At 43.4% G+C, this 22,814-nt stretch overlaps 1 protein-coding gene across 2 annotated transcripts in view; it reads right to left on the bottom strand.

The window, feature by feature from the left end:
- The window catches only part of FSTL5 (follistatin like 5), a 1,179,512-nt gene extending 1,158,284 nt beyond the window's left edge, over positions 1–21,228 (bottom strand). For both annotated transcript variants that reach the window (XM_075347385.1, XM_075347392.1), the window contains exon 1: positions 20,773–21,228. The gene's annotated coding sequence lies outside the window, so the exon portion shown is untranslated. The remainder of the gene's footprint in view (positions 1–20,772) is intronic.
- Positions 21,229–22,814: the final 1,586 nt, after the last annotated feature.

Raw genomic sequence — 22,814 nt, 5'->3', positions numbered from 1 at the left:
CCATTTACACTCAGCAGATGCCTGCACCTGCTGGACCATGGAGAGAATTAGATTACTTAAGATTACATCAATAGTGTTTATGCTTTTAAGATGACTGAATAATAACTAAGCAATCAATTATACTAAAGTAGGCGCTAATAAAATAAAAGTTCTTCTAAACATCAATACACATGTAACAACCATTAGCTGGACATCATTTTATGATTCCACAACATTCTCAGAGCCAGAACCAGGGATAGACAAGGTGATCTCCTAAGTCACCACCTTGCAATAAAGACTAGGGGGAACAGTCAGGGGTTTTAAGCATTGTATTTATGTTTTCCATTGTATATTGTTGCTCTAGAATGACCTGGCCATATTTGTGCAGGTCTTCAAATCACTGAGAAGCTGTTGTGTGCAACTATCTGAGCTCTGTATTTCTTTAGGGTCTATCTTGGAATCTGAATATAGCCGGTCTGTATTTATTTATTTAGTTTATTTTTCTAGATGTGTTTGGATGTCTAAATATTTTCCTTTTTTTAAGAGTCTGTTATAGGGCATGTATTTAATTAAGGGTCTGTAATTATTTTGGGGTATATATTTAGCCAACAGTCTGTATCCCTGGGTTCAATCTGAGGAAAACCTTTAGTCTGGGTACTGTACTTAAGTCCCCGGCACTTCATGTACACTATGAATCTGGGCATGCCGGCTTCAAAGAGGTCTAGTGCGCATGACCGGAAGAGCCGGGACTTCTGATCATGCACACTGACCCTAAGCCTGGCGTTCTGAGGCGGAGCAACGTACACAGACACGTGCGTCACTGCCGATGATAACGCTGAGCAATAATCAGTGAATAGCATGTTAGCACACCCCTGTGGGTGTGCTACATGCTAAGAGGGCGGAATGAGCGCAGGAACTAACACCCTTGTGACTAGTCCCTGTGCTAAAAAAAAACGTTTTTTAAAGATCTCTTTATCTATGCTACCAGATACAGAGATGGTTACACAGATATTAGCAATATACACCCAGAACTGACAGGTTCACTTTAATTATTGAAAGGTTTGTATACAGGGGTCTGATCTGAAATATGTATGTAGTTGGAGATCTTTTCTTTAGTGGTCTACTCACAGTTTTTGCTTATGATACACCAAACCCAGTGGATGTCAATTAATTCCTAGGTAATAAGAGATTCATGCAAGAGTTATATCTTAATTAAAAATTAAATCATTATTAGAATAAACATAAAATGAATCACAGAGCAGGGAAAATATCCTGAGATGATGCGCTGTATATACAGTGAGTACGGAAAGTATTCGGACCTCTTTAAATTTTCACTCTTTGTTTCATTGCAGCCATTTGGTAAATTCAAAACAGTTAATTTTTTTTCTCATTAATGTACACTCTGCACACCATCTTGACAGAAAAAAAACAGAAATGTAGACATTTTTGCAAATGTATTATTCATTGCATACAGGCATCTTCCACATGCAATAAAGCTGGTTATAACAGCAGTCTTTCAACAAACTTGATTAGCATCATAACAGCACCTGAACTTTTTTAAAGTCCATGTTGGAGTTTGGACACCAAACATCCAGTGTCCGGTATAAACCTCGAACTTTATCGCTCATCCCTAATTAAGAAATAACTCTTGCAAAGATCTCTTATTACCTAGAGATTAGCTGAGATGTCCACTGGGTTTGGTGGACCATTAACTATTGAGTGTTATGCACTTTTTGTATTTTTCTAGACTATGTTATTGATTAAGTTTATGCATACTTAGGTGCCTTTTATGTGTATTTACACTAGGTCTGATCTTAGGTTTGTATGTATTTGGGATTGTGTCTGTGACTGTATTTTGGAGTGTATTCTGGGGTATTGTCAGGATTGTATGTTGAGGACTGCACATATATTCAAGTTTGTTTAAAGGTAACCTGTCAGGTCCAATATGCACCCAGAAGCACGAGCAGTTCTAGGTGTATATTGCTAATCCCTGCCTAACCGTCCCTGTATACACTAGAATAGATAAAGAGATCTTTAGAAAAAGTATTTCTAAAGATCTTTTACTGTATGCTAATGAGCGAGGGGACTAGTCCTCTGGGCGTTAGTTCCCCTGGCTAGTCGGCTGTGTTAGCATGTTAGTACGTCCCTTTGGGCATGCTAACATGCTAATGAATGTGCAGCGTCACAGGATGATCTCACTCACCTCTCCGCCACCATCGCATCCAACGCTGGATTTCGGCTCAGTGCGCATGACCCCGGAGTTTCGATCATGCACACTATGAAGCCAAGTGTATGTGTCCTGGCTCCAAACTGAACTAGTGGGCATGACCAAACCTTCGGAGTCATGCGTACTGAGCTGAAATCCAGCGTCGGACGCGATGGTGATGGAGAGGTGAGTCAGATCATCCTCTGACGCTGCGTATTCATTAGCATGTTAGCACACCCACAGGGGCCAACAGGGGCGTACTAACATGCTAATAGAGTAGACTAGCCAGGGGAACTAATGCCCAGGGGACTAGACCCCTCGCTCATTATCATACGGTAAAAAATCTTTAGAAATACTTTTTTAAAAGATCTCTTTATCTATGCTAGTGTATACAGGGATGGTTAGGCAGGGATTAGCAATATGGACCCAGAACTGCTCGTGGTTCTGGGTGCAAATTAAACCTGACAGGTTCCCTTTAACCTGAAGTTAGCAGTCAAAGCTGGTTGTCCAAAAAACAGGGTCCCTGCAATCTCAGACCCCGCCTCAGACCATTGCTTTGATCTAATTGAGTATAAGTGATAGGGACATTAAACAGTGCTGGAGCCTGAAAAGGAAAAACACTGTAATCCAGGTATATACTGTAACTTATAACCCCCTTCCCCATTATACTATGCATATGTGTACATCATGGACGATGTTTCCATTAATCTCTCCTCTAACAATGACCCAATCATGAACATTTTGAATTAATTTTATGGCTTGGGAGTGGGTCACAATTTTCCTAATTTGCCTGGGGCACCAATATGCCCAGTCCCTGGTTGGTAGTATCCAATGTTTAACAGTGTAGGTTAGTTCAGATAGCAAATTCCTCAGCATTGCACTTTCACGTATGGTAGAATGAGGAAAATTAAAAGTAAGGTTTTAAACATCTAAAAATTAGTCAATTATTTGTCTTCATAAAATTGAAAATGACCACGAAACTGTTTATACGTTCCAAATGACAGGTTTTGTTACTGAAATGGTTCATCTAGATGAGAATCCTGCTGTGTCAGTAAGTACAAGACAAAATTTTGCAAACAACATTTGCAGTTTTCTCACTTTTTTTCTTCGCTTGTTCCATTATTATCACAATATCCTCAGTTCATTTCATATTCTAGATTCACAAAGAGACTTTAGCTCATCAAACTATTGCAATTAAAGTATGATAGCCAACAAAATAAAGTAGAAAAGTTATGTATTTTTGAAGGAAATTCAGAACGCCCCCAAGGAAAGACATGGAACTGTGAATCTGTGCCTAGCAAGCAACATATATAGGGAGATTGCATGGGATCATTGAAGACTAGAGTAGTGGGTGACCCACCTTTTCCCATCCTCACCTCTAAAGCGGGCATTACACGCTACGAGATCGCTACAGCGATCTCGTTGGGGTCATGGATTTTGTGACGCACATGTGGCCGTTGTAGCGATGCCGTTGCGTGTGACATCTATGAACAATTTTGCATTGTCGCAGAAACGTGCTAAATCGCTCATCGGCGACATGGGGGTCCATTCTCAAATATCGTTACTGCAGCAGTAACAAAGTTGTTCCTCGTTCCTGCGGCAGCACACATCGGTACGTGTGACACCACATGAACGAGGAACCTCACCGTACCTTCCTCCCGGCCACAATGCGGAAGGAAGGAGGTGGGCGGGATGTTCGTCCCGCTCATCTCCGCCCCTCCGCTTCTATTGGGCGGCAGTTCATTGACGCTGCTGTGACGTTGCTGTGACGCTGAACGAACCGCCCCCTTAGAAAGGAGGCAGATCGCTGGTCACAGCGATGTCACAGGGAAGGTAAGTAGTGTGACGGGTCCAGCCGATGTTGTGCGGCACGGGCAGAGATTTGCCCGTGTCGCACAACCAATGGGGGCGGGGACGCACGCTGGTGATATCGGTACCGATATCGCAGTGTGTAAAGTGGCCTTTAGACCAGGAGTGTCAAACTCAGCTAAGTATAAGTACCGCACATTGAGAAAAAATTATGTTTAGGGGGAGGTGCATTCTTTGCAGGACAAAATGACATTTTTAGTGGGTTTTTTTTTACATTTTTACATTTTTTCCCCCCAATGAGATACATGCACTAATATTGTCTTACATATAGCACCATATAAAAAATCTGGCTAGCATCTTCTAATAATGTGCCCCATCCTATTCCCCATCTTGTGGTAGTGTCCTCATCCTGGTCCCCTTGTAGTAGTAATGTGCACTATCCTGGTCCTCATCTTGTGGTAATGTGCCCCATCCTGATCCTCACATTTTAGTAATGTCCCATCCTGGTTCATATCTTGGAGTAATGTCCCCAGCCTGTTTCTCATCTTGTAGTAATGTCTGCCATTCTGGTCCTCATCTTGTAACAATGCCCCATCCTTGTCCTCATCTTGTAGTAATTTCCTCATCCTGGTCCCTTTATTTTAGTAAAGTCCCCATCCTGATCCAAATCTTGTAGCAATGCTCCATCTTGGTCTCTTTCTAATAGTAATGTTCCCATCCCGGTCCCCTTTAAGAAGTAACATGCCTATCCTTTTCCCCTTGTTGTTGTGATGCACCATTCTGGCCGCCTTCTTGTAGCAATGACCCATCCCTGTCCCCATTTTGCTCTGTATCTTGCAGTAATGTCCCCATCCTGGTCTCCATCTTGTAGTAATGTCCCCATCCTAGTCCCCATCTTGTAGTAATGTGCCATCCTGGTCGTCATATTGTAGCAATGTCCCCCACCAAAGTCTCATCTTGTAGTAATGCCCCATCCTGGTCCTCATCTTGTAGTAATGTCCTTATCTTAAAGTAATGCCCCCATCTTGTAGCAATGTTCCCATCTTGGCCTTCATCTTGTAGTAATGTCTCGATCCTGGTTCCCATTTTGTAGTAAGGTTTTCTATTCTGCTGTGCATCATATACACAAACAGAAAAAAAGATTCTTCTCACATGTTCTCCATTCCCTCAGCGTCATCTTTTCTGCACATGTAGCCCGCAGGCAATAAAGACCCCTTGAAGATCGAGGCCCATTCCAGGGGTTTGCTGATGTCAGATATTTATCAATTGAATGTGTGTCTTTGAATGCACAATCGATTGAAATGTATTGCTAAGCAGAGACAAGCTCTCTGCACAGCAATACAAAGTCCAACAGCTGACGTGACGGTAAATAGCAGCTGCTGACCTCTTATTGGCCAGCGGCTTTAATTGTTATTACTGTTGAGAAAGCTTGTCTCTGCACAGCAATATATTTCAATTGAATGTGCACTAAAGGACACACACTCAACTGAAATAAAGTCCTGACATCAGCGGACGATCTGAATCGGGCCACGATCATAACGAGGTTTATGATTCCTGCAGGCTGCATGAAATGGTTCCGGAGCCACATACGGCTAGCGCAATGAGTGTTTGAGACCCTTGCCTTTGATAGTATTGATGATTGATTACAATAATTCGCTGTGCTACACAAACATACATTTATTTGTTTCATGAAAATAGAAAACATTCATCAGAAATCCAGAATAGCAACCCTGTGAAATGACCCTATAAGTCTATCATTGTTGGCAGAATGTCATGACAGGGTTATGTTAAAAAATAAAATGTAACGAATAAGTAAAATAAACCAAAAGGATTGTAATGGTTTTGGTTTATGTCTTAAAAAACATTACACAAACAATGCACTGTCAGCCCGGAACTCAAGCACAAAGTAACATCAATAACTAAATCTAAACAAACATTGTAATAATTGTGACTGTTGTTGTAAGAAAAAATATTTGAGAACAAAGATGAAAGTAAGAAAGCAAGGCATATCCATCACAAGGTATTAGTGTTACAGCAATGGCCTAGAGGAAATACATGCAGAAGCTGAATAAGAACTATAGTCTAATACATAACGGACATTGACAAATGCAAAATAATACAATGTACTGCAACAAATAAAATATGAAAACATATATATATCTATATCTAATATATAAAGCTGAGTGTATGTATGTATGTGTGTATGTACGTCCGCTAAAGGAATCTGCACCGTCGCATTTACAATCACGAAATTTTGCACAGACACTCAATGTGACTCAGGGAACGTCATAGACTATGTTTGGGCAGGAAAATTTAACCCCGTGCTTTCCAGTTACATTACAAAATACTACATCCATTAAACTGTATGTAGCTGGGAGCTGCAGGCTATAAATAGCAACTGTCAGTGGTTGCTATAGGAACAAAATAAACTGTTAGTATAAGATAGGATAGACTGATAGATAGAGACAGAAAAAGACAGACAGACATAGAGAGACAGACTGGGAAAGAGACAGACTGGGCAAAGAAACAGCCGGGCAAAGAGACAGATGGGCAAAGAGACAGACCAGGCAAAGAGACAGCCCTGGAAAGACGCAGCCGGCAAAGAGACAGCCCTGGAAAGAGACAGCCCTGTAAAGAGACAGCCGGGCAAAGAGACAGATGCCCAAAAGACAGCCGGGCAAAGAGACAGCTGGGCAAAGAGACAGCTGGGCAAAGAGACAGATGCCCAAAGAGACAGCCCGGGAAAGAGACAGCCCAGGAAAGAGACAGCTGGGCAAAGAGACAACCAGGCAAAGAGACAGCTAGGCAAAGATACAGCCCGGCAAAGAGACAGCCCGGGAAAGAGACAGCCCGGAAAAGAGACAGCCGGGCAAAGAGACAGCCGGGCAAAGAGACAGCCAAGCAATGAGACAGAGAGAGACAGACAGACAGATACAGAGATTGAGACAGATAGACTGATGCAAATACAGAGAGATAGAAACAGACAGACAAGGGAAGAGACAGCCACAACAGACAGACTGGGAGAGAGACAGAGAGACAGTTACTATCCCGGCCCCGCCTGGGTACTACAACTAGCATATATATATATATATATATATATATATATATATATATACATATCTACAGTATATATATATATATATATATATATATCTATATATAGATAAATATATGATACAGTATACAGTTAGGTTAAAGAAAATTTGGACAGGGACACTAGTTTTGGTATTTATCAATCACATCAAAACACATTCAAAGTACAGTTATATAATCAATTTGGGCTTAAAGTCCAGATTCTCAGCTTTAATTTGAGGGTATTCACATCCTAATTGGAGCAAGGGATTAGGAATTATAACTCTGTAATATGTAGCTGCCTCTTCTTTAAAGGGACCAAAAATAATTTCACAATTATCTCATAAGCTCTCTAATGGGCTGCATGGGCTATTCCCTCATTAATTCATCATCAATTAAGCAGGTAAAAGGTCTCGAGATGATTCTAGGTGTGGCATTGGCAATTAGAAGCTGTTGTTTTGAACTCCCCCACTCCCCGTTGTTCTTGTGATTATGTCTGCAACTGCAGAATAAACAAACTCTTGCCTACTACCCGAGTGAGCTACCGCTTCTTCTCTGCATTTGAATCCTGGAATCTTGACCACGCTGTCAGCAGAGCACCACCCGGCACGGTGATACAAGTCCTGGAACAGCTGACTGCTGTCACCCATGAGTAGTACGGCTCCACTATACAGCTTCACGCTGCAGTGCCCGATCTTCTGTTTGTATTACTTCACTCCTAGGTCGTCACCCTCGGAGTGCCCCAGCTGATCCCGGACAGTTCAGAGACCACCACCGGTGTTGTGAAGTGTGAGACCTTGCTTCCTTGCCCTTTGTAGTGTGGATCCTCATGGCGTGAAGCTACTTGGGGACCCCTGCCTTTGGTGGTTAAGTTCCTGTCGCATTCGCAGGCAGCATGAATCAAACGTGGGCCCGACCGTAGTCCTGACTCCTGACTCTGTATGCTGCTGTACCCCGGGATCTTTGGTGGGCAAAAAGACGTGAAATCCCCCTGTTGGCAGATTCTGATGGCACAAGATGAAATGTATGCCACCCTAGGGCTCTGCACCCTGACCTGCGCTGGTATTGAGGGAGCTATTGAGCTCAACCTGCAGCTACCGTGTTGCTCCTCTGTCTCACCAACTCCACGCGTCGTCTGCTGCTTCTTCCAGTCGGGTCGGTCCTACCTAAGGAAGCTCTAAAGCACTCTCCTTAGCAACCGTGTTGTTTTGTGTCCCAGACTATTCTGAGGTAAAAACTGTGTGTTATCTCACTTGCCCTGTGCTACCCCCACCTTCCTGATGACTCACTGGTTGCTGGGAAAAACCCATTGTTATGGTGACCACGTTTAGCACAGTTCCAGTGTTTGGCTGCTAAGCTGGGAAAGTACCTAAATTGTGTGTGTTGTGTAAGTGAAAACCAGTGGTTAACCTCTTCCTTACCCGGGATGAGTATTGCACCTTAAGTCAAATGCAATACCCTGTGGTGACTGAGCCTCAGTGGCGCCAAATTGACAACTGTGTATTGCATGGTGCAGAGATCCAAAAGACCAAAGCCTGTGGTGAAGATCTTAAGGCACCCAACTATCTCAATTGAATCAGATGAATCAGAGACTGCTGATTAACTAAAAGTGCTAACAAACAGATTCCTGTGATTGGGAATGAAATATGGTTATTTTAAATGTTATAGTTGTTATAAGAATTTGATGTTTATGTGGCCTCGCTGTGCAGCTGAGATAGGTTACACCCGGATCCCGGAGGTAATTGGTTAGGGTAGAATTAAGATTGTGAATGAGGAGAAAGGACACATATCATGGCTTCTCTGTAGAAACTAGCGCTGTGTAGGTCTGGTCACATTTAGGGGAGGGAGCAACATTTTAGGCCCAAGGGAAGACCCCCTGTCACTGGGACCAGAGATATGTGGGCGTTCTCCTGGTAGGGAACAGAAAATAAAGACATAGATTTCTTATTGTATAAGAGTTGCTGGGGTTACGTTTATTGTTTAGTCCATTTACTGTTAGGCTGATTTATTTATTTTTTTCCTCCCGATAAAAACAGGGGCGAGTTGGTCTTAATAAATATTGTTATTATTGCACCACCGGTTGGAGGCTTGCCTTTCCCGTCAGTGGCAGTGGTATTGACACAGATCTGGGTCCCCGCCTTTACATTTATGTAGCATTCAGTTTTGGCCACTTTTTGGACATTTTCTTTACCCTGCATGTTTTTCTTAGTTCTATAAGTCCTAGCTTTTACTTTGTGTTCAGTTTAGATCTCTGAGGGTGTGATGCAGCTTTTCGTAGTAGTTTCAGCGAAGATGTTCCTTGTGACCATGTGTATGCCTACACAATCATAAAGAAATGAATAAAATATCTGATAAATGGATGTAAATTGTGTTTCTATTTTTAAAGGAAAGTCATCATAGTGCATTATAAGTAGCAGATGACTAATCGCCATGGGGTGAGGGCCAAGAAAATTTTTTATTTATTTCATATCTTTCAGGGAGAGTTATGAAGGGGAACGCTGAGTTATCTCAACAGCGGCATCTCCTCGCACGACATTACATTGTTTTATACAAATATATAGTATGTGCCAACAGCAATACATACACACATAAATTAAATGTTCCTGCTCAGGCAGTGGGATATGGATAAGGCAGTGCCAGTACACCGTACATCAGGACAGCAGTCTTTCTATAAAGAAATCAGCTCCCGTGTCTTGTCCCTATATAAATATTTATTTTGCTTATAAAGAGCCAATAATTCTGCAGCACTGTGCAGAGATTTGTAACTATTGAAATCCATATTGACTATTGAAGGGGATTACAATTACATTTTCCCTGACTCCTAAATAGGCCCACTGCAGCCAATTACATAGAAACCAAAAAAGACCTACACAAACAAAGACCATTTAAACTCCCTGTACATTTTCCCCTTTGCAGCACTGTGGCTCAGTGGTTAGCACTGATGTTTTAAAGGGCACCCTATGCTCTCTACCCCAGGAACATTCATACCTGTATACCCAAATTCCCTTCCTACCCAGCCCTGTGTAACACTATTCACTAATATGTGCTTTTAAAAGAACAACTTATAAACCTCGTTATCCCTATGTTAATTAGGGTCTTCACTACTTGCAGAGGAGTTAGTTCCCCAGACTAGTCGGTCCTGTTTCCATGTTATTACGCTCCTCTGGGGGTGATAACATGATTTCCACCAGCCATTGTCACCAACAGCTCCTGGAAGTCTCACATTTCAGACACATCAGTGAACCTCAAAAGCAGGGTGCATGCTACCTGGAAAGACCTGAAGTTCAGAGGACATGTATGTGAGCCATCTTCTGAACTTCCGGTCATGCATAGTGCGCCTAATGAAGCCGAAAAGCGTGCACCCTGGTTCTGAAGTACACTGATGCAGCCCAAATGAGCATGCAAGATTTTGATTAGCTGTAGTTACCCCGGCTCATGGTAATCATATTATCATGGACACAAGGGCGTGACAACATGGAAAGAGGGCCAACTAGTCTGGGAAACTAATGCCTCTTCAACTAGTCAAGGCCCTAATTAGCATAGGAAAGTGAGTATTATAAGTCATTTTTTTAAAACCTTAGTGATTAGTGATACCTGATATCAGGGCTGCTGGATTGGAGGGCACATGAGACAAGACAAGTTCCCTTTAAAGTTCTGGACTCCTGGGTTCAAACTCCACCAAAGACAACATCTACAAGGAATTTGTACTTTCTACCAGTATTTGTGTAGGTTCCTTCTCACACTTCAATGACATGGCAATTTACACTATGAGCCCCGAAAGGGACAGTGATGATAATGTCTGAAAAGTGCTGGGGGAAAAAATGGCGCTATATAAGCTAGGAAGATTAATAAATACAGTGGAACCTTGGATTTCGAGCATAATTCGTGCTGGGAGTGTGCTCTTAAACCAAGTTACTCTTATATCAAAGCAAATTTTCCCATAGCAAATAATTGAAAGGCAGACAATTTGTTCCACAACCCTAAAATATTTACTGTATTTATACAAACTTATTACAGTAATACAAACTAATGTACTGTATTCATATAATATTATTACAGCACACTGATACAAAATACTGTACAGTGCAGTAAAAAGCATCTAATACAAATTAAACTGTACGTTAGCTTACAATAGAATTGTTGTGCGGGAGTTACACTATAGAGAGAAAAAAAGACAACCTTTATTGTAGTAGAATACACAAAAAACACACCCCAAATCCATTCGCCCCAAAATAAGGGCAGAACTAAGCCAAAGGTGGGGTAGGAATACTGCACAGGCAATTAGATTACAGTACAAGGAATAGCAGAAAGAAAGTACAATACTGTATCCACAAATGCAAATTGACAGACATAGTATATAGTATATACTGTACAATGGTATATTGTATACAGTACATATGTACAGAAAGTTACCACCAGAGCGGGTCAGAGATTGGTGAAAGGACGGAGTCGGAAGTGTGCACGGTAAGTATTTGCTCTAATTGCAAAGTATTGCTCTTAAACCAAGTTACAAATTTTTAAAAAGCTTTGCTTGTCTTGCAAACGCTCTCAAAACAAGTTACTCTTAATCCAAGGTTCCACTTGTATAGGACTATGCTGGAAGGCAACAGTGTGAATTGTTAAGCCAGATTTCTGTCCATATTGCTTCATTTTATAATAATGATGAGTGAGCACTTTCATGCTCGAGAGCTTGGTAGTGGTAATGAGAATTTTCTTGCTCGGACTTGTGTATCAAGTATAATGGAAGCCTATGGGGAACTCCAGCATTTTTTTTAAGATCTTCTGGAAAAATGTTTGCATTCCAAATTGACTTCTATTGTACTCAGTGTAGAGACTCGGGGGTCAGTGGGTGCTCTCGTCCGCTGATCCGGACGCCTTTAGAAAGACAGCATGGCCCAGGGCTCATCCCAACTGAACGCCCGACCTCCTTAATCGTGGGCGGAACACTACTCAGACAACACATGATGAGTGAATCACAATTTTAAGACTTTATTGGATCCCCAAACAAGTAACGGCATATGGCACATAACCAGCGAAACCATAGAATATAACCGTAAAGAGTTTTTCACCCTTCCACTGACTCACCAGGGATTGGAATGTCCTTGCCTCAGAGCTTCCAGGGCTACTTACTCCAAACCAGCAGCACCCCGCTTTCGGCAGGCACCCACCGAGAATGGAATAATGCCGGATTTAGGAAGCTGGCTGAGGACCGCAAAGCCTGTAGTCAGGTGACTGGATTGTCCCAAGCTGGATTCCTTCCTTAGGTAGTCCTTGATATCTCAGCCGGATCCTTGCATTCGATGCTGAAGTCCATGTAGTATTATAATCCAGGTTCGGTTATGGCTTGCCAACCGGACCCACCGTACCTAGATTGGTATCATGTAGCAAGAGTCTAGCTGGGAAATGGAAAGTCCTCCTTCTTTTACACCTGAGCTCTCCATTCAGATCATTGGGATCTTCATGATTGGTGGATAAGGCTGGGCTCTTATTGGCTAGATTTCAAGCTGTATACAAAAGATCCCTTGTAGTAATGTTCTCTGGCAGAGACAAGGAAGAGACAGCTAAGTTTCATCGCATCTAGCAATACACATAGTAATACAATGGGAGGTTCCCATAATTGATTTGTTTGGGTATCTGACCTTCACTGGCCAAGGCAATTACACGAGTCAACAAGAACTTTAAAGATACCGTCACACATAACGAGATCGCTAGTGAGATCGCAGCTGAGTCACGGTTTTCGTGACGCAGTAGCAATCTCGTTAGCGATCTTGTTATGTGTGACACCTATCAGCGATCAGGCCCCTGCTGTGAGATCTCTAGTCATTGCAGAATGGTCCAGGCCATTTTCTTCAAAGGCGATGTCCTGCTGGGCAGGACACATCGCTGTGTTTGACACTGTGTGACAGGGTCACAGTGACTGCTGAGATTGTTATACAGGTCGCTACTGAGACCTGTATTGTTCCTGCATCGCTGGTAAGATCTGACTGTGTGACATCTCACCTGCGACCTCCCAGTAACTTACCAGCGATCCCTATCAGGTCGCATCATTTTCGGGATCGCTGGTAAGTCGTTGTGTGTGACTGGGCCTTAACACTAGACTCCTATGAGTCTTGTACAAACAATTGAGGGGCTTATCCCAGGTTTAAAAACAAACTATCATCATGGCTGGCTGAATTGTAAGAAACTTAACCCATGCTAGGCACTGACAGAGTCCATGTCATTACACTCAGTACTCGTTTCGAGCCCGTGAAAGCATCAAAATGCTCGTTTCAAGTACTGAGCATTCGAGCATAGTAGTGCTTGCTCATCACTAATAAGCAAATGATTAACAGGGCAGATATCATTTTGAAGAGCCAGATTTGCCATTTCACATATGGACACAAGGCAAAGTTTCTAGATAATCATCAGGAGAAGAACACAACAGTGGGGTTTACTCCCTGTTTATGGCACTGCTCAAGTGAAGATGAAACTAAGTGAAGATCACTCTAGTATTATTTTAGTCATGGTTATTAATTATTGCTGCAGATTTTTCTATATGCCTGTAAATGATGTTACGTGTTGTTTGCAGTGGATTTTTGACAAATTTTACAAATTTTACTCTATGCATTGAAAAGATTAACATGTGCAGTAACATTCTCTTACAACTGCACTTAAAATTTTGTCTGTTACATGACAATGAGATTTTCCGAACTCCATCCACTTGCCCTTCATTAAATGGCATGGATTTAGGGTATGGAAGCCACACAGAAAATTCATGGCATGTCCACCAAGTCTGAACATGGCTCCAAAGTGTTAAGTGCTTGGTATGGGCTATAGTTCAAGCACCAGTTTCAGACAGAAAGAGTTATCCACTCTGCTGTTGCTTTCCCTCGCTTCATCTCATGGCTTTGCAATTTATTGAATAAATGATTTGCTTTTGCCCTTGGCTGCAAAGGGTCAAATGCTCTGGTGCTTGTTCTAACAGCAGAACCGTATATTCATAATACTTCCTGTCATTAGTGTATACAGAAATGGCAAATAGCACCTACGGGAATGGGAATTACTCAACTATAATGCCATAAAGAAATCCTGCTACACCTTACTGTTCTCATATTGTATTTTAAATTACTTTAAAGGTTTATTAAAGACATTTTAATAATGGTCAGTGAGCAGCTGATGTGATACAATAGCTACACAATTTATACTCACCCGGTATATCCACCAATGCTCTATCACCACCAGTGCTGTCCCGCAGTGATCACATTCAATCTAGGCACGTACTCACTGCAGCTAATCACTAGTTTCAAGGGACTGGCTGCAGTGGTCACCAGCAGGTATTTAGAATATAATCACCGATAAACAGCTATCCAAGATAGCAGAGGCCAGCGGACTGGTGGCACTGGTGTGGTGAGGGATTTACAGGGTAATAATTACTTAGTTTGCTATTTAATTATGTTGTCCATTTTCCAAATATTATTATTACAAAATCTTGATAATTCCTTTCAAAGGTTCCCATGTTATAAAATATGTCGTCAGTAAGACCCCCTTCACACGTCCGTATCTGAAGTAACAGTATCGGTGTCATCAGTGTTTTGGACCAGTGTGTCACTAGTGTGTCACCAGCGTGTCATCAGTGTGTCACCAGTGTGTAATCAGTGTGTCACCAGCGTGTCATCAGTGTGTCACCAGTGCGTCACTAGTATGTCACCAGTGTGTCATCAGTGTGTAATCAGTGTGTCACCAGTGTGTAATCAGTGTGTCACTAGTGTGTAATCAGTGTGTCACCAGTGTGACGCCCTGGGCAAGCCAGGGGTCACAGGTCATCACACCACCACACCCTACATCCCAGTTAGGAACACCAAGGCTACTAAAATCCTTGTTGCCTTCCTCCAGGGGCTGATGTTCACACCAGGGGGTGGGCCAGGCGGTTGGCTCTGCCCACCGAGGAGTACACAGCCCTGGAGGTGGGAGGAACCAGGCAGATGAGTTTAGGGGAGTGAAGTAGAAGGAAGTGGTAGAGGAGCTAAGTGAAAGTGAAGTGGTAGTGGAGCAAAGAAGAAAAGGAGCAAAAGTGAGCGTAGAAAGACCTGAAGTTAGTCCAGCTAAGTGCAGGACAGTGTCAGCAAGGTCAGCAACAGTGGTGATCGTCTGGAGGGGGACTGCTCGGAGGTTCCTGGAAGGACCGTGGACGGGTAGTGGCCCGGCGGTCTGGAGCAGTATACGAAGGACAGTCAGCACAAAGGCAGGGGCCTCTCGGACCCCGGCAAGGCTTGGAGTCGCCATAATTTGCCGAATCCGTCAGTGAAGGGGACGTCGATCCCCCAACAACCAAGTCCCGACTGAAGGCAAAAGTCCAACCATTAAGGAGGAACATCGCCACCGCCAGGGCACCAGTTCCTCAGGGCCAGCGTCTGTGGGCAAAGTAGGGCTCCTCCGGCCCATATCCAAGCCGGGGAGTGGGTTACCGGTGGGAACCCATCGCTACCAACAGAGAAACACTAGGTGCAGGTCAAAGGGACATCACCATTACCTACTGGGAGAGCAAGTGCAGCCGTCCGTGGGAACCGTCTTTCCAGCCGTGTAGTTTACCGTAAAACTGTGTCAACGTCTCAGGCTGAGTGAGTACCACAGTGCCGCAAGGCACAGCGCTGCCCCGCGTCCCTGCACCCACCAGGCCCTGCACCTTCCACACCATCACTGGGTCCCAGGATCACCAACCCCTACCCACGGAGGGGCAACACAACACCTGGCTGCTCCGCATCACCACTCCCGGGATCCCCATATTGAGCAGCGGTGGTGCTACAAATCACCACAACCGTGGGTGGCGTCACGGACAATAGACTATATCCCGAAACCCAACCCCCTTTCACTCACGGGCGAGGAGCGCCGCTCGGGAACCCCCGGGATCCGGCCCACCGCTCGAGCCACCACTGAGCAGCAGCAGCCGGACCCGAGCATAGGGGTGAGCGAGGTGCCGGCACCCTCCTCCCCGCCCGCGACACCAGCGTGTCATCAGTGTGTCACCAGTGTGTCACTAGTATGTCACCAGTGTGTCATCAGTGTGTAATCAGTGTGTCACTAGTGTGTAATCAGTGTGTCACCAGCGTGTCATCAGTGTGTCATCAGTGTGTCACTAGTATGTCACCAGTGTGTCATCAGTGTGTAATCAGTGTGTCACTAGTGTGTAATCAGCGTGTCACCAGTGTGTAATCAGTGTGTCACCAGTGTGTAATCAGTGTCTCACCAGTGTGCAATCAGTGTGTCATTAGTGTGTAATCAGTGTGTCACCAGTGTCTCACCAGCGTGTCATCAGTGTGTCACTAGTGTCTCACCAGCGAGTTGAGTGTCACCAGTGTGTTATCAGTGTGTAATCAGTATGTAATCAGTGTCTCAGCAGTGTGCCATCAGTGTGTAATCAGTGTCTCACCAGTGTGTCATCAGTGTGTAATCAGTGTGTCAGTAGTGTGTCACCAGTGTCTCACCAGCGTGTCATCAGCATGTCATCAGTGTGTCATCAGTATGTCACCAGCGTGTCACCAGCTTGTCATCAGCATGTCATCATTGTTTCATCAGTGTTTCATCTGTGAGTTCGTTGTTACCATCAGTCATTAGTGTTTTTCCAATGAAAGAATGAAATTAAGAAGCTTCTCCTATATAATGTTAAATATGTACAGCATGGAGATGGCACATAGATGCTATCCGTGTGCTGTACATGTTTTTCACAGACCCATAGACTTGTATTGACCCCTGTCATTTGTGCTGCCAGATAAATATGGACATGGCTCCATGAGTGTTGCACTGACACATAGTCTGTGTAAAAACACGGACATGTGACTTGCCCCATAGGTTTTAATCTGTATGTTAGGTATCCATAAAAAAAACAGATGCAACACATATTGGATGTATCAAGGAGGCCTAAGTAGGTGTTAAAGGAGGCAAGTTTGCAATTAACTTGCAATTCCAAGCTGCTCCAATCTCCTGCTATGTGCTATTTAATATTTTATTGTTTACAGCTTATTGTCAAGGGGACTGGCTATTGCTGTGTTAGGGTGGTAGCCAAATATGACTCTTTGACGCTTATCCAGACTATGATTTTGGGAACACTAGATCCCACCCATGTATTTCCTGCACATTCATTTCTACAGATCTTCCTTTCTAGGTAACAGCCCCAAGGAAAGGTCTTAACACCTCATCTTTCCCTCACCCGCCATCCATGAGCTGCTAGGACCTTCTAAAGCAGTTGTCAGTGTTCTGCGCCATTTGCACCCATTAGGGACCATCAGCTGCTGAGCTCTAATGAGGTCTTTTACCAGATAGTGCACTTGTTATAGCAGGTTGTCACAGACCCTGCGCTTCCAATGCTGCAGAGATAGACAAAGCTGCCTTATGTTAAACCATGGATTTGCATCCTGTCACTTGGGAGCCACATGTGGCCGACGGGCTCATGATGTGTGGCTTGCGGCAGTCTGCCAAATAAGAGCATTCGCACAAGGTATTGCAAACATCTATGAAAAGCAGGTCTCCAGATAGTGACATTTGTGAGTAGCCCAGGACAGAAGAACAGATCTAAATGGAGGTAGGAACCCTCAGATCTTGGTATACTGCCTCGGTGGGATGATTTCTGTAGAATAATTTGGTTGTCATTATACTTGCAATGGAAGCTCAGGATGTCACTACTGTAAGGGGCGGGATCGAAATGTGGCTTGTGACCCTCTCTCAGAGCTGAATGTGGCTCTCAAGTTCAGAAAGGTTGGAGACCACTGTCCTAGACCATCAGGGAGCACACAGTTCAGACCAGCTACACACTGAGACTGCTGGCCTGCCAAAAACAATGTGTGGTGTATGATCCTCCAAAATCAGGAAGCTGGCTGTTTGTGAACTGGATCACCCCTGAAGAAAGATGTTGGAATAAACCATGAGTCTACATTATGATATATAGGATCGTGAAGTTATCTGTTTCCAACAACTTAAAATTAATGAGCTGCAACTATGAAAACTCTGGAGCTCTTTATGAGCATAATACTTTGCGAGTTACTCGTTAAAAGAGGACACAACCCAACAAGTTTTATTTGCACAGGGAAACGTGACTAAAAAAACAGACATTATTCCACTTCTAATGGATGGTGTACAGAAAGTAACTTGGCGCAGGCACCATCACAAGGTTTATGAGCAGCTTATGTGGCTCTCGGTGCAGGAACCAGGCCATTGGGACAGCACCGGACACCTGCTCCTCTAAGCTGTTATCCCTGGAGGTACTTATCCTGTAATTACACCGGTTGCGTCTCATACCCCACAAGGTCCTTATATATTCTCCAGATACACAATACTGTGCATTATGATCCTGCCAGCACAATAATAAACTGCAGTATGAATGTGAGGGAAGTAGAGAATGGATTGATGATTTCTAGCCACAGGTTTCAATGCGTCTTTTATGCTTCCTTCCCTTGACTTTTGCCCCATGCGGTGTGACCTCTCTTCTCAGCACATTTATGCAAACATCTGATCTCTTCTTCTTGCCATCTGCCTTTTTATTTGTCTCTTATGTGAACAGCGGTTGCTATTAGCTCTAATATTAAGTGCTTGTATCCTCGAAGCTGAACAGCACATACTCTATATATTACAATGTCTTCTAATCACATCCCATACCTTAGAATTAGATGACTATCTATTCTATAGTATTCGTGCGCTTTACAAACCCGCACTCAAAACTCAGTGATGTAAGTCTTCAAGTGGCGAGGAAAACCCTACAGTAGACTATCATGTCTTATATGTGATATATATCGCCTTACACGCGTTACCTTAGATCCATATTAAGTATGTGAAAGGCAGAGTACAAGACTGAATGAGGATATTGTTACTTCAAACACAATGGAACATGATTTAATAGAGAACAGAAGGCAGGTGAATTGTGCGGGGAGGCAGTAAAATAAAAGCCAACTCTCTAAAATATAGACTAGCTGTCATTTCCGCGTGACATTCATTTCGCTTCGCACAATGGTGATAGTTATAGCTGCCAATCCCTGGCAAATCTATTCAATTATTAGTAGTTTAAGTGCTTTGTCACCTGCAAATGTGTCTATAGATAACAGAACAACACTTGTATATGAGTGATTCCCTCCATCACGCTCATGGCCATGAGTGTCATCTCCAACATGCGCCATGTACTGCTATACACTCGCTGGGCTGCACTTGTTACATGGATATTTGTTTGTTCCTGCATTGCTTTTTAGAAGAACAGTGATACATAAAGTCAGAAGTGAAGCTGAGATTGTCATTGCCAGGCGTCACTTGTAATTCACTTTACAAATGAGTTTGTCATGTCTGTTGCATGGTATTCTGCTAGATCAATGGGATTAGTGCAAATCTTCCACCCAAGCCCAATGCTAACGGATCAGTTATACAACAGCTACTCCCAGGTCTCCATTGAACAGGGCGACAGATATCATTTCAGCAGCTCTGGTGTCTGACAACCTGACATAATCAACCATTCCCTTATCTACCACCACGATTCATCACGTATTCTAGGCAACGGCCATTAGTCAATCACAGTTCTGCCATAAGTAATGGTAACATTTGGGAATCTGGACATTTTGAAGCATTATTTATGTATGTGACCACCCTGATCTTCTATCTACTGGGATCTGCCTTTCTTGACAATATGTAGTAAGTAAGAGCTCTTCAAACATCATATACAATATAGTCATCTCAGCTGATGTGCAATGTCTAATAATATTGTGCTATAGAATAATATAGGGGTTAGAATGAAAATATCTGCTTTTCCCCTTAATAAGTCCCTCTCTTATCAATGGACTGTCTGGTATCAGGACTTTCCCATTCACTTGGAGAAAAGCTGTAATACCAGATCCAGCCTGTAGACAAGGGGGGCACTGTTTCTGGAGGGAGGGGGATCAGACTCTTTTTTTGTAAGGGAGGGATTCCCTATTTGTAGACCAGAGGATGATGGACTTTAGTATACTTGTACATGACATGTGAGTGATTGTATAAAAAGATTGTATAAAAAGATGTCAGAAATCCTCATGTGAATAAATATCCAAACATACAAGTCTTTATTCAATATGATCAGTCACATTGTCCATACCCTCATACATACTATGTCACTTAATGACATTTTTTAAAGGTACAGTACATACAGTATATAATAGTTAATATCTCCATTATGTAAACTCATTTCTGTGTATCCTTGCTTCTCCATTCATCCAGATTGTCTATATCTCCTAATACAAACAGGATTTTAGCAGGATGGAATTATTCATGTAGCAGATCTGAGATTTTTCAGTTAGAGCAATACATGATGACATTAAATGTTATATATCTGTTTCTTTGGTGTTTTTTTTTTTTACATAGGACTGCAAGTAAATCTAATGCATTATCTGTTCTCAGATCAAAACACACAATCGATGCAACTCCAAAGAGTAAGCACCAGGTCTGCTCTCATCTCCACCAGCCTCATTCTAATCCATATTCATTCTGTTCAATATTTACTGTTTGAACTGAAACTTTTCCAGAACTTTGCAGATGTTACAACACAAAGAAGAATAAGTGTGAAGCCTCCTGGAGCCATACCCTGGTGGGCACAGGGCACTGCCAGCCTCACCATCTATGCCATTAACCACCATGGCTCTGCCAGCATGTCAATCACTTCCTAGCATGTCTATGCCTGCAGATACTGGGAAGAAATGAGCAGACACAAGGCAAGCAGACTTTACCTGCGCTGGGAGGAATCTTCTGAATGTTCAGGGCTTTAGAGTAATTCCAAGAAATCCAGAAACACAGACAAGAAATCCCAAGACTTCTGTAATAGGCAGAAAACCTCCAGCACAAGTGCAAGCAGCGATATCCAGAGCACAGAGGATAAGATCCACAGAGGATGGAGGCGATGGAGGAGGCAGAGATCCGGGGCAGGAGCTGCAGCAGGCAGGGGCAGAGTTCAGCACCAGCACAGAAGTGGACAGAGCCTGCACAGCACCAGTGGAGGCACGGCACGCCTGCAGCTGCACCTCCCCGCCCCAGTGCTCACGTCAGTCCATCTGCTCCCTTCACTCCGCTACATGTTGGTGTGAAAGCCCCTGACAGCCAGCACTGGGAGACAATGACAGATGGGGGAGGAGAGGGGGCACCGAATACTTTCCTGATGTAGGGACTGATCTTCCCTCACACTCTCTAAACGCGTCTTCTGTCGGCCACAGCAAGAATGTAGCTGTACAGAAGGCTGCCAGTAGAGGATATGTCACTGCCCAGTGACACAGATGCCCTATAGAGGATACCAGTACAGAATATAAGTCACTGCCCAGTGACACAGATGCCCTATAGAGGATGCCAGTACAGAATATAAGTCACTGCCCAGTGACACAGATGCCCTATAGAGGATACCAGTATAGAATATAAGTCACTGGCCAGTGACACAGATGCCCTATAGAGGATACCAGTACAGAATATAAGTCACTGCCCAGTGACACAGATGCCCTATAGAGGATGCCAGTACAGAATATAAGTCACTGCCCAGTGCCACAGATGCCCTATAGAGGATACCAGTACAGAATATAAGTCTTACTGCCCAGTGCCACAGATGCCCTATAGAGGATACCAGTACAGAATATAAGTCTTACTAACCAGTGCCACAAATGCCCTATAGAGGATACCAGTATAGAATATAAGTCTTACTAACCAGTGCCACAAATGCCCTATAGAGGATACCAGTACAGAATATAAGTCTTACTAACCAGTGCCACAAATGCCCTATAGAGGATACCAGTATAGAATATAAGTCACTGACCAGTGACACAGATGCCCTATAGAGGATACCAGTATAGAATATAAGTAACTGACCAGTGACACAGATGCCCTATAGAGGATGCCAGTACAGAATATAAGTCACTGCCCAGTGCCACAAAGCCCTATAGAGGATACCAGTATAGAATATAAGTCACTGACCAGTGACACAGATGCCCTACAGAGGAAACCAGTACAGAATATAAGTCTTACTGCCCAGTGCCACAAATGCCCTATAGAGGATACCAGTATAGAATATAAGTCACTGACCAGTGACACAGATGCCCTATAGAGGATACCAGTATAGAATATAAGTAACTGACCAGTGACACAGATGCCCTATAGAGGATACTAGTATAGAATATAAGTCACTGCCCAGTGCCACAAATGCCCTATAGAGGATACCAGCATAGAATATAAGTCACTGACCAGTGACACAGATGCCCTATAGAGGATACCAGTATAGAATATAAGTAACTGACCAGTGACACAGATGCCCTATAGAGGATGCCAGTACAGAATATAAGTCACTGCCCAGTGCCACAAAGCCCTATAGAGGATACCAGTATAGAATATAAGTCACTGGCCAGTGACACAGATGCCCTATAGAGGATACCAGTACAGAATATAAGTCACTGCCCAGTGACACAGATGCCCTATAGAGGATGCCAGTACAGAATATAAGTCACTGCCCAGTGCCACAGATGCCCTATAGAGGATACCAGTACAGAATATAAGTCTTACTGCCCAGTGCCACAGATGCCCTATAGAGGATACCAGTACAGAATATAAGTCTTACTAACCAGTGCCACAAATGCCCTATAGAGGATACCAGTATAGAATATAAGTCACTGACCAGTGACACAGATGCCCTATAGAGGATACCAGTATAGAATATAAGTAACTGACCAGTGACACAGATGCCCTATAGAGGATGCCAGTACAGAATATAAGTCACTGCCCAGTGCCACAAAGCCCT

The sequence above is a fragment of the Anomaloglossus baeobatrachus genome, chromosome 1, assembly GCF_048569485.1.
Source record: "Anomaloglossus baeobatrachus isolate aAnoBae1 chromosome 1, aAnoBae1.hap1, whole genome shotgun sequence".
NCBI classification, from domain to species: domain Eukaryota; kingdom Metazoa; phylum Chordata; class Amphibia; order Anura; family Aromobatidae; genus Anomaloglossus; species Anomaloglossus baeobatrachus.
The sequence above is the reverse complement of the archived record's forward strand: the minus strand, read 5'-3'. Positions and strand labels throughout refer to the sequence as shown.